The following is a 19,602-nucleotide window of genomic DNA, read 5'->3' on the forward strand; positions in this document are numbered from 1 at the left end:
TATGTACGTACAAATCAGAGATAATAAAGTCACTACATTTATTGTTTATGGAGAATCTCTAGCCATTATAGCACTGAGAGCTATCATATTTGTGCCAGATCCTACAAATAAGAAAAACACATCATTTAAAAAGGTATGGATTTTTACAGCACAGACTGATTTCATATCTATGGGTCTTCTTAAGGTTTGGAATGTTCTGCTCTTCCAGGGTTCCCTTTCCTTCACAATCCATTCACAAAATCTTCCAGCATTCAAGGAATTTCTTCACAACATAAAGCCTTCCTGGACCCAGGGAGATGGTTTCATCAAAGTCTTCTGGGAGCAAGCATTTGACTGTGTATTTCCAAATCTTGATATGCCAATGGAGTTCAGTGGCATGTGTTCTGGGGAGGAGAGGTTGCAGAGTCTTCCAAGGTCTCTGTTTGAAATGGGAATGACTGGTCACAGCTACAGCATCTATAATGGTGTCTATGCTGTGGCTCATGCCTTGCAGAACATTCACTCACCTAGATCCAAGCAGAGGAGAATGGGAAAAAGTGAAAGATTAAAACTTCAGGACCTGGAGCCTTGGCAGGTAAAGTACTGCGAATGAAGAGAAACAAAAGTCATTTTCTGCATGACCAGAGCAGAAAGCTTTATATATCCTTGGATACCAAAACTTTTCTGCTTGGTTGTCTAAGAGAAGTTATTCCGTAAAATAACCCAGAAATAATTTTCAACCTTATAACTCCTACTAAGAATACAATAACTAAGAATATCTGAATGGATTCAGGAAAATTTGGTTACTTTCATTACACTAACATTTAAACCTTTATGGGGGGAAAATGTATTTTTTGGTATGTTTTGGAATAACAAGTTCAATTATAATGTCCAAACTTGTCCTGCTTTCAGCCTGTTTTATTAGTATTTATTTGGGCTCCTTATTTTGAGTTTATTTTATTTACTAGAAAAAAATATCTTTTTTTAAAAAAAAGACTTTGTTGCATTATGATCCAGAGGTGCTTTTGAAATGCTATTGCAGATCATATACACTGAAAAGGATTGATGTTTTCCACAATACAATAATATAACAGCTCTAAAAACTACAAAAACAACTAGAATACCAAGAATTCTCAGCCCCCACCGCCTAGAGGATAGCAGCCCTTTCCAGCTCTCAACTGTGATCCCTTTGCAAATCATGGCATTTTTTTCAAAAACTCCAACAAGTTATTTTCTATTCTACTCTCTTTTCTCTCTTTATTAGCTCCACTCTATTCTTCATGGCATTTCATTTAACAACTCAGCTGGAGAAATTGTGTCCTTTACTGATCAAAGAGAAATGGGAGGTGGCTTTGAAATCATGAATACGTTCACATTCCCAAACAGGTCCTTCCTTCAAGTGAAGGTGGGATGGGTTGATTCTGATGCAGTTGATGGAAAAGAATTCATCATTCATGAGGACAAGATTATGTGGCACAACGATTTTAACCAGGTCTGAAATGTAGGGTTTTCTTGTGGGCTCCACATTCTCCAGATGTGTCATTCACATTCTCCAAATAACCCTCAATGTTTAATTGTATGGGTTCATTGAAACAGCTGAATCCTGATTTAAGAGACTTATACTATGGCCTCAAGCCTGTGGGGCAGAGAATGGATGCATTTCCAGGTTCACTTGTTTCACTCACTTGGAGTCTTATGCCTCAAACAGACCTTACTAAAAACTGACAGATTTAGGAAAGTGATAGAGGAATTGAATATTTGCCATGCATGGGCTTTTCCATATACAGTTTATAATTTCTTAAATATAGAGTTAATAAAATTGCCTTAGTTTAATCCATATATAAAACAAATGGGCCAATAGTTCAACTCGATATGAATCAACTTTCCTGTGAAAATGTTCATGAGAGATCTACTTTCTTATTTAAAGTTTAGAGGCTGAAAGCTTCTTTCAAATATTCCTCCCTTGTTTCCTGTTCATAGGTGATGCCCGTTTCTGTATGCAATGACTGCTGCCTTCCAGGTGATCAGAAGAAAAGTAAGGAAGGACAGAAATTTTGCTGCTATGATTGTACTCCATGTCCAGATGGGAAGATTTCAAACCAGAATGGTAAATAACATTTTTCATTGTAAAAGATTAGCAAATATGTGTTGAAATGAATTTAAATACTATGTTGTGCAGGTGACCACACTATCTTCCTTGGAGTGGTGTGAATATTTTGTTGCTACTTTCTCATCAAAACCTTAAAAAACTCATAAGCCTGGTAAAATCCCATGCATTCAGATCTGAAAGTAGGCCCCAGAAAAAGACTTCATGGTACACATAATTTAAGTGAACTTGGCAAGTAGTAAAAGTTGCAGATTTGTGAATCATGTGTGTGGCTGGAATGAAATATCCATCTTGGGTGGAATTAGGTCAGAACTTTATTCATTATGCTTCAAGTCAGAGGGGATGGCATGCGACTATGGTGAATATAGGGTCCTGATTCCAATCAGCACTTGCTGTCTGAATTGCATTCCACTTGATGTTCAACACCCTTCAGAGTTGAACAATGTTGGACTTGTGTGTATGGCAAGACAAGCATCCAGGTTCCAAGCAGGCAACTGTGGGAGGGGTTAAGGCAAGCCTGGGCCTCATCTGACCTAGGGACATGCTTTGCTCCTACTCCTTGCTAGAAGCTTTATGGTCCACTCATTTTGTTATGACTCTGCCTATTTGATTTTCTGCTTTAGAATGCCTAACACTGGGTACTACCACGTACAAAAGGAAAGGTGTAAACTTCCTAAATCAGAGAAATTAAATATGGGAGTAAAATACATTTTTGTCCCAATTTACTGTTGGTTCAAGAAATCAAGTTTCCACACATTCTGCCATTCTGGTGCAATCCTGGTGCAGCTTGGTTGCTTAAAATGGTTTAAATAAACCTGTCAGATTGAGCAGAAAACTCAAAGAGTAATTCAACTATACAACCAGCTCCCTAAAAATCAGAAGGTTCAGAACAACAGGAAAAATAATTGTTAAATAGCAGGCAAAAAAAACAGTAACATGAATGGCTACTTTATTTTTCAGATACGGCTGACTGTTTCAGATGCCCAGAAGATCAGTATCCAAACAAGAAGAAAAATAGATGCATCTCCAAAACAATAAGCTTTCTTTCTTATGAGGAACCTTTAGGGATTGGCTTGGCCTCCGTTGCTCTTCCTTTTTCCCTGATCACAGCTTTGGTGCTAGGAACTTTTATCCAACACAAAGACACTCCCATTGTCAAAGCCAACAACAGAGATCTCACCTACGCTCTCCTAATTGCCCTTCTACTCTGTTTCCTCTCATCTTTTCTGTTTATTGGACACCCTGGGAAAGTGACTTGCCTTCTTCGGCAACCAACTTTTGGCATCGTCTTCTCTGTGGCAGTTTCCTGTGTGTTGGCCAAAACCATCACTGTAGTTGCAGCTTTCATGGCCACCAAGCCAGGCTCCAGTATGAGGAAGTGGGTAGGGAAAAAAATGACCAACTCGGTTGTCCTTTCCTGCTCTCTTTTTCAAATGGTTATTTGTAGTGGCTGGCTGATGACCTCTCCCCCATTCCCTGCTTTAGACATGCACTCGGTAATGGAAGAAACCATTGTACAGTGCAATGAAGGCTCAGTGACCATGTTTTACTGTGTCCTGGGCTACATGGGCCTCCTGGCCATTGCCAGCTTCATTGTGGCATTTGCAGCTCGCAAATTACCTGACAGTTTCAATGAAGCCAAGTTCATTACCTTCAGCATGTTGCTCTTCTGCAGTGTTTGGCTTTCTTTTGTTCCAACCTATTTGAGCACCAAAGGAAAATACATGGTGGTGGTAGAGATCTTCTCCATCTTGTCCTCCAGTGCTGGATTGTTGGGCTGCATCTTTGCCCCTAAATGTTACATCATTGTTCTGAGGCCTGAGCTGAACAAAAAGGAGCAAATGATAAGGAAAAAGATGTAAATTGTTTCTTTTTTCTTTATCGTATTGCATTGCTATATATCAAGGGTTTTAGTATAAAAGTGGTGACTTTGGGTCCCTCCTCAATGGTGATAATGTATTGTGAGATCAATTTTGGAAAGTTTAGTTTTGTGAAATAAAAACAGAGGTGAGGAATGTTTGGCCAGTAGGCCCTATTTTGCCCAGCTGTGGTCCCAATTCCCAGGCCATTTCTGGCAAACCACACACCCCTTCTTCACAGCTGACATCATATATATCTTCAAAGTAACAATTAGGAGCTTAAAGTGAGTTCAGTTTTTCTCTTCTTGGAGGGTCTCCCTGGAGGGCTGCTTCCAGTTATCCCAGCCCCTGCTTTTGAAACTCTTTTAAGAAGGTTCTGCAGGAGAAGGACTGTGAAGAACATCATAAGAGAGGTCTTTCTAGGAGCATTTGAAACTACTATGTTCCTTGTTAAGTTTGCTGTTGCCAGGAGATGTTGAATCATGTAATCTTGTTGTATTTATAATCCTCAGACCTTGCTTTTTGGGATGTTTTTACATTTGCTATTATGCTGTTTTGTTACTTTTTTCTGAAATTATTCTATGACTGATTTTCAAATATATTCCTTTGTTCTTCAGTTGAGCCACTTTGTCCCCTTTTCATAGAACCATAGAATTATAGATTTGTATAGTTGGAAGGGTTCCTGGGGCCCACCACCTTCTGAAGGAGCCCATTCCTCTGTCAAACATCTCTTACCATCATAAAGTTATTTCCAGTGTTTAGCAGGAATCTCCTTTCTTACAGTTCCTACCTGAACTAGGTTGTGTGTGGCAGGGGAAAGCGTCATTTGAATGATAATAATGGGAGACCACCTTGCTCCAAGAGGGGGAGGCAGCTTTCCTCAAAACTCCTATTGAAATGGATTGGGGGGGAGAGACTCCATTTCAACAGGAGAAACTCCTTCTACCTCCTAGAACAAACCTCTTTGGCACTATGCCTTTAAAGGAATCATTGACTTGTGATGTCCTATGACTGACAGATTTGTGGACCCATACACCTATCAATCTTTGGCTCGTAAGGGGTGGAAGAACAAGCAATCTGGCCAGCTGGGGGGAAATGTACCTGACTCCTGCACTAGCACAAGAAACTCAGCAATAAAGATGGAGTTTTTGTGGTTAGGAAAACAATGGGCAAATGCATTGGGACATGTAGATTGAGTGATGGCTTTGATTTACTTTGCATTGACTTATTAATATATATATTATTTGGGTGTGATTTACCTTATATTATGGGACGTGGGTGGTGCTGTTGTCTAAACCACTGAGCCTTGGGCTTGCCAATCAAAAGGTTGGCAGTTCGAATCCCTGCAACAGGGTGTGCTTCCTTTGCTCGGTCCAAACTTCTGCCAACCTAGCAGTTCAAAAGCACCCCAATAGGTAGATTGATAGGTACCGCTCTGGGGGGGAAGGTAAACAGCATTTCCGTGCACTGCTCTGGTGTTGGTGTTCCGTTGCTCCAGAAGCGGCTTAGTCATGCTGGCCACATGACCCAGAAAAACTGTCTGTGAAGTGGACAAACACTGGCTCCCTCAGCCTGTAAAGCAAGATGAGCGCCACAACCCCAGGGTCGTTCCCAACTGGAATTAACTGTCAGGGGTCCTTTTACTTTTACCTTTACCTTATATTACTCTGTTGTATAATACTGAACTATATTTGCTTAAGCAAAGAAACATGCAGGCGTGCCAAATTGGGCCAAACATTGGGGGAGGGGGCCTAGCATGATGTCACATGCACAATGCCCCACCCCCATCAGGTCAAGCCTTCCGGGATTCATGGGAGTCCCTTTGACATGCTCCATGCCAGTGTTCATGGGCATCCCCACCCCCTGGCAAGAGGACCAAAAGGGACAGCCATCTCCTGGGACAAGTACTTAATGGAGGGACAAGTAGGTAAGGGGGCAGGTGAAGCCTAGCATGTTGGCACCAGAAAGGCTGAAAAAGAGGGCAGTGAGAGTGGTGGGCTTGACCCAGCAATCCAGCCAGGAGGGGAGTGAGGTTGGTGCTCCAGGGACAGCATGGCATCCATCCTGCTCTAGCTTGATCCACCTGCTCCAAGATCCCCCAGGTGGCTTGGATCTTTGCTTTGCAGAGAGCCCTTTGCTGCCAGCCTTTCAAACTAAGGAGCTGACTCGTTCGCTCCCTACTTTCCTTGCCTACAGGCCGGCAGGCAGGCGACAGCAGCAGCAGCAGCTCAACTCTGCTCCAAACACCTTTGCATTTCCAACAGTTTTTACAATAACACAAATATCTGCATGGGGGAATAGATGTTTCTCTCTCGCTACTCACCTCCTCTCAATCTGAATTGTGATTGTAGAGGAAGCCACAAAGATGCACAAACTCTCATCTTTCTCTCATTTTCACACCTCTCTCTCCCCTCTTCACGAGGGAAAGGGTCCCTGCGAAATCCACAGGAACTGGTTAAGGGCACACTGCAAACTCAGGGCTGACCTGAAGGGAGCTGGGCTGCAGGCTAAGTAAAAAATGGGCAAATTGGTAATTATGGTAAGTTATGGTGGAGCTCCATGCACCTCCCCAATACATTTCTATACAGTGGAGGCTAATAAACCAAGACAGCTGTGTTTTTATGCAGCTCCCCGCACAAGTTTCTTTTTGAAGGCATTCCTACAGTTATAACAGACCTCCACACACATACAAACACACCAAACAAGGTTAACCCCAAATTCTGATTTTTGCCCTGCAATCCTCCCATCCCAACCCGGCAGGCCAGCGTTCAATGAGGGGCAGTGAGGGATGGCAGCCCCCTCAGTAATGGGGAGGGGGCTCATCCCCTTGCCTTGAAATATGGAGGGAACTGAAGCCCCTTCTGCCCACTATAGCTGGCACCCCTGATAACATTTTACGTAATATTAATGAACCACAACACTTTCTTGAACCCTTTGCTGGCTAATATGGAGGGTAAGTATATACTCCCCTGAATGGGGTGGCTCTTTCTGGGATAATCTAAGATGGCACTTTAATCACTGAACAAAAATTTTGATACATCATCAGCACTTTTAATTTTTTAACCTCAACAGGGTAATTTATGTCACACAAATTGAACAGCAAAAGAAATAGAAGCAAATTTCCAGGTAGGCCCACAAAATAGAAAAGTTTTCAGCAGGATCTAAGACAGTACTGTGGACGCTTGGGTTGCGAATGTGATCTGTGCGGGATGCACATTCGCAACCTGCAGCATTCGCAACCCGCATCTGTGAATCTGCGCACGTGCGGGTTGCGATTCGTCACTTTTGTGCATGCGAAAAGTGCGATTTAGTGCTTCTGCGCATGTGCGACCGCCGAAACCCGGAAGTAACCGATTCCGGTACTTCTGGGTTTCGGCGGTCCATAACCTGAAAAAACGCAATCTGAAGTGTCTGTAACACGAGGTATGACTGTACAGTGATAATGGATACCTAATGTATCCTGGTATCATTAGCTCACCATGGAAAATTCATTCGGTCACTTCTTCTGCCTATAAGCAGCAGAATGGCAATTTTTTGAAAAGAAAAACTGCCACTCAGACACCAAACTCTGAAGAAGTAAATCATAATCCTACCCTGTAATTACCCAGATCACTGCAATTTCTTCACCAGCTCAAACCTCCAAATGGTTCCTGGAAGGAACTAGAAAACAATCAACAAGCAAGCCTGAAAGTGGTTATAACGAATCCTGTGTACTGAGAGCTGGGGCCAGAGGCACACAGGGCTATGCCAATTTAATTTCTGAATCTGTGATATCTGTTAGTATTCAAGAAATGCATTGTTTGTAGCACTTGGAGGCAGATCACACTCTCTATTATAGGGCTGAGAGAACAGAGCCATGCATCTTTCAATGTAGCCTTTTCTTAGGAAAATAGTATGAATGAAGACAGGAGAGTCTGCATTCAGAAAGAAGCTAGACTGCCAGAATGTTGCTGTTATTGGTTTTGCTGTTCCTAATACCTCCTCTTTCTGGTCCCTCTAATACCATGAGGTGCCCTGTGAATGATCCTATTCCTGTTCCACATGACTGGTACCAGCCAGGTGACTTCATCATTGGTGGAATAGCATCTCATATGTATTATGTTTTCTATGACGTACTCTTCAAGGAACACCCAACACAGAACCTGTTCGATGTTTCACAGTAAGAATCTTCCATACGCCAAACATTCCTCCAAATCACATTTCCCTTTGTCCCATGTCATGTAGAAACGAATCCTAAGGAAGCGAGGGCCTAATTGCTGACATTTGGAAGCTGAAATGGGAGGCATTTGGGGGATGAATGGTGGAATATAAAATCTATCCTCAATTTCAATCACCCCCGGAGTCTTTTACAGTCTACTAAGCTGGCTAATAGGAAATATGACTTTTCCTATCTCATAAAAAAGCTTTCGGTTTTCTAAAGGGATACAGAAAGAGACTTTGTATTTTTTTGTTTTCTTCACACAAATTTTATTTGCAATTATTCTGCAGTATACATATTGGGGAGGAGAATGGAGAAAATGGAAATAAATAAATTATTTAAAATGTGACATGAAGGAAAAATTCAAAACATACAACTAGAGCTCTGCCAATCCTAGTCCTCCAATATGCAATCCAAATGTATTTTCTAGACTGACTGGCATGCTCCCTTTTTAGGAAAATAAATCTAGAAAGCATTAGGACTACACTAGATTTGTTGGAATCACTATTACTATTGTTTGTATTTGAAGGGATGTAGAGATTAGCTGAATTGCAATGAGGCAATCAAGGATCACCAGAGTTCAGGTTGGATGCTGCAGAGACATCTGAGGCTGTCAAAATGGGACATCAGGCAGAAAAGAGAGTCAGGCATTGGGTGCAAAAACCTGAAGAAGGGCAAGACCATTTTGTCTTGCAGCTGTGTTTTCCTGGGAGAAGGTAAAACTAATGCTAGCAGACTGCTCTTTCTATCAAATGCCAGGCAGGATAACTTTCTCTGCTTAATTAATGTGGAATGGACACATCAAATGGACACATGCGGTTCTTTACAAGCAAATTTCCTTACCCTTTCCCAAATTTGTATTGAGAAGAAAGCCCCACAAGGTTCATTAGGACTTTCAGTGAAATGAATATAAGATTGTAGCTTGCAAAAGTGAAATGTTTAAGCAAGAGTTGAATGAATAACACCATTGTCATGAGCAATGATCAGTATTCATTGGACTGCATGGTGCTATTAAATTAAATGATTTAAATACAAATAAAACAATTTCTTTTCAATATTAACATATTTCAAACAGAATGTTTCCAGTATTGTGGTACATCCATGTTTTGAATTCATTTACTTTGTTTGCAGTGTATTCACAAAATTCTACCAACATGTCCTTGCCTTGGCATTCGCTGTGAAAGAAATAAATGAGAATCCTAACATCTTGCCCAATGTCACACTGGGGTTCCACACCTATGATAGCTATTATGATGCAAGGATGACCTACCGTACTACATTAGACCTCCTCTTCAATATGTCTAGATTTGTCCCCAATTACAAATGTGACACCCAGAAAAACCTCATATCTATCATTGGAGGCCTTGGTTCTGATACGTCCTTCCTTATTACAGATACATCAGGTCTCTACAAGATTCCCCAGGTAGGATACATGGGAAATTATTTCTTCCTTCCTCAATTCAATTTTTGTTCTACTCAGAGAAAACCCATCAGGTAATATTAGCTCTGTAATTTTACTCAGAGCAGCCTTACTGATTCATTTCAGTCGGACTTCTGTCAATAAGATTTGGTTTGAATTCTAAATATTTATCTCATCATCCCTGTAGACTCCTTTTTCTATTTTATTTCTAAGGATATGAGACTGATCTGGTCAAATGTCAAATCAAAATGCAATTTTAAAGGAAGCATATAAAAAGCCTCTACTGGAAGAATCATTGGATGCAAACTTTAAATATTGGTAAAAATAAAAAGTTGCAGGATGCAGGATGAATTTTTTGCACATAACTTCATAACAGCTGTACATTTTTTAATTTTAATTTTAGTTTGCATATGGTTCATTTCCTCCAGAGGAGAGTGACAGAACTGAATTCCCATCCTTTTATCGCATGGTACCCAACGAATCCCATCAGTTTGTGGGGATTATCCGCTTGCTTAAGCATTTTGGATGGATGTGGGTTGGACTTTTTGCTCCTAAAGATAACAGTGGAGAAAATTTTATCAAAACCCTGGAGCCACTGCTTTCTCAAAATGGAATTTGTTCAGCTTTTACACAAAGAATCCCACGTCAACTCCACTTCGATAACCTGGATGAAATGAATGATGAAGCTTTAAATGTATATATGCTATTCACAGGAAATAAAGTCACTACATTTATTGTCTATGGAGATACTGTGACAATGCTAGCATTGAAAACTGTTGTATTTTTGCGAGACCCAACCAATAAGGAAAATACAGGATTTAAAAAGGTATGGATCTTGACAGCCCAGATTGATTTTATATTACCGGGCCTTGTTAGGTTTTGGGATTTTCAGTTCTTCCAAGGTGCTATATCTTTCACAATTCATTCACGAAATCTTCTAGCATTCAAGGAATTTCTTCAGAGCATGAAGCCTTCCTGGACCCAGGGTGATGGTTTCTTCAAAGTCTTCTGGGAGCAAGCATTTGACTGTATATTTCCAAATCTCAGTGCACCAAAGGAGGTCAATGGCATGTGTACTGGGGAGGAGAGGTTGCAGAGTCTTCCAAGGTCTCTGTTTGAAATGGAACTATCTGGCCATAGCTACAGTATCTACAATGCTGTTTATGTTGTGGCTCATACTTTGCATGCCATTTACATGTCTAGATCCAAGCAGAGAGTAATGGGGAGCATTGGAAGATTAAAAATTCAAGATCAGCAGCCTTGGCAGGTAATGCTGTACAAATGAAGAATATCAAAAGTACAATAATTTCATTGAAATAATAAGAGAAAGTAAGATTCCATCACAATTTTCTTGCTCATGGCACTAACTGATAATTTTTTATGTTTTCATATTTGCTTCAGTTTTTGTTTTTGTTCACTGAATGCATAAAAACTTCCATCTGTTATGTCAAAAGAGCTGATTTTTAACACTTGATCTATGTAAAATGAAACTACATAACTATATCTAAATAATGCTAATAGAAAGGTATTTGCAAACCAATGCATTTTGTTCAATAACCAGTTTATGTTCTTTCCCCCTTCATCCCTCTTTTCTCTTTCAATTAGCTGCATCAATTTCTCCCTGACATTTCCTTTAACAACTCAGCTGGAGAAAAAGTGTCCTTTACTAATAACAGAGAAATGGGAGGCGGTTTTGACATCACAAACATGGTCACCTTCCCAAACAAGTCCTTTCTTCGAGTGAAGGTTGGATGGGTGGATCCCAATGCTCCCGACAGAAAAGAATTCATTATTCATGAAGACATGATTATGTGGAACAAAGGCTTTAATCAGGTCTGGAATCAGGGTATTCCTTTGAGCTGATGCACTCTCCAGATGGCCACCACTTTTCTATTTGATAGCTTCATGAGAAAGATCTGGAAACCTAGCTGGAGGCAAATATGAAGTTAGAAAATAAAACTATGTTCTTAGTTGAAAAGAAGTTTAATTATATTTGTTTTGCTTTGTTTACTGTATGTATGGCAGAGAATAGAGTTATTAAGATAAAATTTATTCATGGGGAAAATATGGGTATTTTCTGCTTCAGTTGGAAAGGATCCATGACCTATCAGAAGACCCCATATCAAATCATTTCCATGTCTAAATAGCATTGACTAAACCCCAACTTTTGCTGTATTCCTAGTGAGTTAATGCTGCCTTCCAATCTGAATCCTGTCTGGGATGGGTCAAAACCTTTCAATTGGTTTCTTCTGGCTTTCTTTGTGGCTGTGTGATGCTGCAAGTTAGGAGCCAACAGCATACTCTCCAACATTTCATAATTCCAGGACAGTCCTGGAAAAGCTGGACACAGAGGATATAAAGTGTTGTGGAGACCTCTTAAAAGGTGTGGCCAGATTGGCTTTAGGCTTGGTGCCATCCAGCACTCTATAGGCAACATTGCAAACTTGCAAAAATAATTGTGTTGTCTCCTCCCTGCTTTATACGACATGCATTTAATTATGTGAATTGGCTTTCTGGCTACTTGGCAAGTGGGTGCACTAAAAGAAACAGGTTGAGGTTTACCGTGGGCAAATTCTGATTCCAGAGACTTGCCACAGGTCTCGGTGAAACTTTTTTGGGGAGGGGATGAGCAGTTCATTTTCTGATTTGAAGTGCAGCGACTGATACACAGGATCTATCCTGTGTATGGATAGATGATCCCCATTTCTGTGTGCAATGACTACTGCCGGCCTGGTAATCAGAAGAAAAGGAAGGAAGGACAGAAATTTTGCTGCTATGATTGTACTCCATGTCCAGAAGGGAAGATTTCCAACCAAAATGGTAAATAACATTTTTCATTGTAAAATATTAGCAAATATCTGTTGAAAAGAATGTAAATATATGTTGTGCACGTAACCACCCAGTCCAGCTTAACAGTGCACAGGAAATATATGAAACAAGAATGGTACATGACATTTTTCATCAAACTCAAGTAAGCAATGATTATTGAGTCACATTGATTTAAATGAATTTAAATACTATGTTGTGCACGTAACAACACTATCCTTCTTAAAGTAGTATGGGTAATTGTTGCCTTCCTGTAACTTCTGAAGGAAACATTCAAAAACTAATAACCCTGGTGCAATACCATGCACATAGATATGAAAGTGCTCCCCAGTTATCCCAAAGGTCTTTTTCTTGTACACATATCAAGAGGTGCAGATTTGTGCCTTGTGTGTATGACTGGAATGAAACACACTAGGCATCCATCCTGGTTAAAATTAGGATAGACTTATTTTCATGGCTGCAGAGGTTGCCAAACCTGTAGTGCAAAAAGAAAGTTATCATTTCAATCAGCACCTGCTGTTCAAATTCCACTCAGTGGCTGAGATGCACCAGCACTGGGCACTATTGTGCCACAGGACAAGAACCAAAGATTCCACTAACCTATTATGGGATGAGTTTAGGTAAATCCAGCATCACTTGAGCTAGGGATGTGCTTGGATTCTGTGTCCCCGCCAGCAACAAAAAGAGTGTATCGGTGCAGCTGGAGTAAGACCCCCATGTTCAGTGTGCAAGGAGCAGCAGCTTAATATTGTTTGTAGGATAAATTCAGCCGATTACTCAAATAGTAATTCACATACTGTTATATGATCACCTGCTCCCTAAAAATCAGATGGTTAAGATCAACAGGAAGCAATTGCACACATGAATTGCCAATGGAATTTGGCCCTATCCTCTTTTTCAGATATGCATGACTGCGTCAGATGCCCAGCAGATCAATATCCAAACAAGAACAAGAATGGATGCATCTACAAAATAATAAACTTTCTTTCTTATGATGAATCTTTTGGCATCAGCTTGGCCTCCCTTGCTCTTTCTTTTTCACTAGTCACAAGTTTGGTGATAGGAACTTTTATTAAATACAAAGATACTCCCATTGTCAAAGCCAACAACCGGGATCTCACTTACATTCTCCTCATTTCCCTACTGCTCTGCTTCCTCTCATCTTTGCTATTCATTGGGAAACCTGGGGAAGTGACCTGCATTCTTCGCCAACCAACGTTTGGCATCGTCTTCTCACTGGCTGTTTCATGTTTGTTGGCAAAGACTGTCACTGTAGTTGTAGCTTTCATGGCCACAAAGCCAGGGTCTAGCATGAGGAAGTGGGTAGGAAAGCGGCTGGCCTATGCCATTGTCCTTTCCTGCTCTCTTACTCAGGCAAGCATTTGTACTGTGTGGTTGATGACTTCTCCCCCATTTCCCCATCTAGACATGCACTTGGTAAAAGAAGAAACCATTGTGCAATGTAATGAAGGCTCGGTGACTCTATTTTACTGTGTCCTGGGCTACATGGGCCTCCTGGCCACTGCCAGCTTCATTGTGGCATTTGCAGCTCGCAAATTACCTGACAGTTTTAATGAAGCCAAGTTTATAACCTTCAGCATGTTGCTGTTCTTCACTGTTTGGCTGTCTTTTGTCCCAACGTATCTGAGCACCAAAGGAAAATCCATGGTGGTGGTGGAGATCTTCTCTATCTTAGCCTCTAGTGCTGGGTTACTGGGATGCATATTTGCCCCAAAATGTTATACTATCATGCTGAGGCCAGAGCTGAACAATAGGGAGCAAATAATGAGAAAGAACTGAGCAATAGCTTTGTTTTTATCTTATTGTTTTGTTGTGTATCAAGGCTTTTAGTGTAGCTGACAGATGCAATAAGAGATATACCTAAAAAGATGGTGAAAGAAGAATGTGAATGTTTAAATAATTATCTAGGGGATAAGGGTTCATCAAGAAAGACCTGGTTATGTTTAGAATGATACTGCATGATACCAAGATGAGGGATTCTATGAAATGCAGATAGAGAAAATTGATAAGAATAATGATCTGTTGTGACCTTGACGGAAGCATACAATAGGTGAGCCTTCTTGTGTTTTGGCTCATCTTCCTCTTCTTCTTCTTTTTCTCCCCCCCTTCCCCCCTTTTTCCTTTCTTTCTTTTTTCTTTTCCATAATGGCTTATATTCTATGCCATGTACTTTGATATTTTTTGTAGTTATTTTTAGCTTTTTCCATTATTATTATTATTATTATTATTATTATTATTATTATTAAGGATTTTTCTTTTGTAATTTTGGTTGTTTATATTTATCTGTAGTTGTTTAAAGCAAAACAAAAGTATTTTTTAAAAAAAGGCTTTTAGTGTAGAGGTGGTTAACAGTGATGTCTCCAGAGTGTCACTGTTTTGTTGGAGGGATTCAAACACACCGTTAGAAGTTAAGATTTTTTAAAAATTAAGTGCTCTGTCACCATAGTGCAGGGATGGGGAGCTTACTCAAATTTTGCCCATCAGACTGTTGTCAGGCTGCTCCCAACAGAGCACACCCACCTGCACCACACCTGACAAGTATGGGGTGGGTACTGATATGGCTTTAGAAGAAGAACCAAGAGCTTAAAGGGAGTTCCCAGTTGTTAGTTTTTGGGAGGAATTTATCCACTCCCCCCCCCATCCTGGAACAGCTGATGGGTAATGAAGGCACAGGAGCATCAATAGCCACCACTGAACTTGCTACCAAAATAGTGAGAAAAAAAGAAAAGTGGTTTCACTACAGTTGGGGGTTGGGGAAAGGACTTCAGGCCCAGTGGCCCTCCAAACCTCTTTATCATGCCATCAGGACTGTCTCTGGGTTATACTGCTGTTTCACTCATAACCTGAGTGTTTTTGCCTCCCTGGAATGTATCCTTGAACTCTGATAATGTCTCTTGATAGTCTCAATGCTGTATAGCAAGGGGTGTGTACATGCTATACACTGTACGTCGGTAAAGGTTACATGAATTGCTCTGCCCATAATCAACTCTGGCCCCACTCAATACTGGCCTTGAAAAGTTAGTGGGAAGGGAATTCTGTCCCCAGGTTGCAAAAAGATTCCCCATGAGTATAGCAGTGTATTCATTTGTTTTGTACAGGAGAGTCAAGCAACTTGTTTTAAAACTATAGTTTAAAGGTACAGAGAAATATTGACTCCCATCACTTTGAAGAAAACTGGAGTTAGGAAGTGGCTGTAATCTCAAAATGTTGCCCTGCTGCTTTGTACCCTAAAGCTAATGACATCACTCTGAGTTTCCTGTTCGTGTTTGCTAAGCTTGTAAAACTCAATCTGACACTGTTTTTCTAGTAAGGAGCAGAAGAGACTTGTGGTATGAATTGGGATTAAAAAAAAGAGCAAAAGTGCCACTCAGCAATTATTCAAATCACTGTAATTTCTTCACCAGGTCAAAACTTCAGAGGCTTTCTAGAAGGAACCAGAAAACAATCAGTTAGCAAGCCTGAAAGTGGGTACAAATAATCCCATGTGCTTTGGAGAGTTGGGGCAGGGCTAAGAGGAAGGATTTTGTCCTTTCATAGTGGGATGTTATAATCACTGTTAGGTATTCATGGGATTTATTTGTAGCACTTTGATTAAACACAGTTCAGCTTCTCTCTTCTAGAGATGTATTGACTGAGCCATGCACCATTCAATGTAGTGTCTTCAAATACAGCTACTATGGACGGACAGACACAACAGAGTGTGCATACCTTGAGAAACCTGGCTGCCAAGGTCTTGTGGCTATTGGTGTTACTGTTTCTAATTCCTCCTGCTGTGTTCAAAGCAGATATTACAAAGTGTCCCTGGGGTGATCCTTTTCCTGTTCCACATGAGTGGTACCAGCCAGGTGACCTCATCATTGGTGGGATTGCTTCTCAGATCTGTTATATTTTCTATGAAGTTTCATTCAAGGAACACCCATCACAAAAACTATTTGATGTTGCATAGTAAGAGTCTCCCCACCCACATCAATCTTCCAAGTAACTTTTTTAATTTTATTTTTACCTTTTTCTCTTGTCTAAAGGTAGCGCTTGTCATTTCACTGACATTTGTAACTTGCATTGAGAGCTTTGGGGGGCAAATAGTGGGCTTAAAAATGCTTCTCATTTTCAATCCCTTTGTGAATCTTTTGCCATCTGCTAAGCCTACCAGAAGGAGGGATGTTTTCTATTTTGTAAAAGAATGAGGAAAGTGACTGTAATTTTGGTTTTATATGCATCAAGTGTAATTGCAATACAGATATTGAGGAGCATAAGGCTGAAAATGAAAATAAATAATTGAAAAAAAATAAGGTAACCCAGGGATGAAATTCAAAATAATAATAAAAACCAACCTGTGCTAAATCCTTTCCTCCATTTCCCCCAAAGCTTCCTTCCCACTTTTAGGGTGCTTTCAATTTTCAGTGTGCGGGGAGTTGAGATTAACTTTTGGGTTTGAAGTGGCTAACATTGGTGAGGGTGGTTATCTTTCTATTAGTCATTTCATCTATGCCACCTGATTTGAAAGAAAAAGTTCTGTTGTGAAATATCCTGGGCTTTAATTGGGAAGTTGGCTTCTAACCACATGCAGTCAACACTTGCTGATTTTCCTTTTAAAGAAAGTCCTTCCTTCTAAGTACACAAATGCATAAAATATTTCCACACGGGAAGGAATCATTTTTAAAAGAAAATCCACACTTTTCAGGAGCACTTCATCCAGCGTCTGAACATTCCCACACTTTGTCCTGAGCCCAATCAGCCAAGGAAGGCAGACATCAGATAGTTAATTCTTTATTAACAAAAGTGTGCAGTTCCAGCAGCAAATAAAGCACCTGGACACAAATGAACATATATGATATAAGCATAATGCCCTGTGCCCTATGAAGCAGTTGCAGCAACCATGGGACTATCCACCCCAGCTTATGTATCTTCCTCTGATGGGGTGTATGCATGGGACCTGAGGCTTCTCCTACATGGAAATTGTCACTGCTCTTCCCTCTTCCAGGACACAAATTTGCCTGGACAGCCTCTTCCTCCTGTACCTGCCCTTTTACCTCTGACTGCTTTGACCTGTCCTCTTTCCCCTTCCCTGGCTCCTGCCTCATGAGAGACACCAAATCCCATAAATCAGTGGTCCCCTATCCCAGGTTTTCTGCTGACCCCTCTGCACCCACCATACACTCATGAGTAAACAAACAAATCCCTGTGTTGCAAAATATGAGTCAGCAATATCAAAAGCAACATGATGGCCAGAAACAATTACAATATGAAAAACTTTATGGAATAATTCAAAACATCAAAACTAACAAACTGAAGCCTCTGAAAGTCTTTGAAAGTCCTTAAATGAATCACGGTGCCAGACTTTATCCGGCAGAGAACAAGCTGTGAAGCTTTGTATAACCAACAAATGTCCAATTCTGATGTCCAACTCTGAACTCTGCTGAACAGTGTTTCCAGATAACAACTCCTGTTTCATTGAATTCTTCATCAGCCAATTAGTTCAACACTTGTAAGTAGAAAGACATTCATTAACCAATCTCTTTTCTAATAGAACAGTGACTACATAATCGCATGAGCACTGTTCCAGAGTACTTTTCATTCTCATGTATATTATATTTATTCAAAAAAAGATTGGTAAAGTATGGCACCGTGATTCATTTAAGGAATTTCAGAGACTTTCAGAGACTTCAGTTTGTTAGTTTTGATGTTTGGAATTATTCCATAAAGTTTTTCATATTGTAATTGTTTCTGGCCATTGTGTTGCTTTTGATATTGCTGACCCACCATACACTCAAAAGAGTTCTGCCAATCCCAGAGACACTTATAAGAAAGTCAGGAAGGTGAACCACCAAAGAAGGTTGCAGTATGCATGCCACAAGAAAGATTACTTGTGGACAGAAATAAAGGTCAGTCATAAAAAAACACTGTCCACTTAGGAAGTAAGTAATTACCCCCCGCCCGCCCCAAAAAACCCTCACATCCCATGCACGGTAATTTAATAGAAAATTCCTCTAAACACATAATTTAATTCCATTCCTTTGGAAATAGGAGGAATTTGTATGAAGCCTAAGGTGTTACCAAGCATTTCTTGTGGAAGCTGAGGATTAAACTGGGGACTTCCTGCATGTAAAATTTGTTTGTTTGTTTTATTTATTAAATGTGTATACTGCCATATACTCTACACCCTAGATCTCTGGGTGGTCCACAGCATAAAATTTCAATTATAAACTATCATAGCTCTGCATGACTGCTGTTGTGGTGCAGAGCAATGGCCTTTCCCCAACTGTCTACTGAGAAGAAAGCCCTGCTGAATCCATTGGGACATACTTTAAGTTAAGTGAATAAATGATTACAACCTTCATGGTCCAGAGCATAGTTCTGAGATATGTGAAGATGATATGCTTAGCGAGAAACAGGGTAATTTTATTGTATTTTGTACACTGAGATGAAAAGCCCAAAGACAGGATGAACCCAATAGATGTGTAAAAATACTATGGAAAGCAGGAGTGCCCTAATCAACCATTAATTTTCTGTAGAGATATTTATTACCTTTGATTAATGGCAAATAAATAAATAAATTTCCATCTAAATCAGTTTCAGGCAGAAAATGTTTGCAATTGTGGAGCATTGATCTTGGAAATAATTAACTTTATTTGCAGCATAGTGACAAAATTCTACCAACATGTTCTTGCCTTGGCGTTTGCTGTGAAAGAAATAAATGAGAATCCTAACATCTTGCCCAACTTCACTCTTGGCTTCCACATCTATGATAGCTATTATGATGCAAGGATGACCTACCGTACTACCCTAGACCTGCTCTTCAAAATGCACAAATTTGTCCCCAACTACAAATGTGACTTTCAGAAAAACCTCATATCCATCATTGGGGGACTTGGGGCTGGTACCTCCTTTCTTATGGCAGACATATTAGGTCTCTACAAGATTCCACAGGTAGGATGTATGAATGGGAGCCTGGTGTGTTTTGTTTTGTTTTGTTTTTGCTCCCTTTATGTGTCCTCAGAGTAGACACATCAGGTAGCATTTAAGATTGTTATGAGTTTGCTTGAATAGGCTTCCCTTCTAATTCTTGGAGGTGGATTTAACAAAGTGCTAAAATAAAGGCCAAACCATTTTCCCATGTCCAGGAAACCACCTGACAGAGGAACCATCAAAGAAAACAAAGAATGGTAATGGCTGAGTTGGTAAGCAAACAAAG

The sequence above is a fragment of the Podarcis filfolensis genome (assembly GCF_964270895.1).
Source record: "Podarcis filfolensis genome assembly, chromosome: 13".
Classification (NCBI taxonomy): Eukaryota; Metazoa; Chordata; class Lepidosauria; order Squamata; family Lacertidae; genus Podarcis; species Podarcis filfolensis.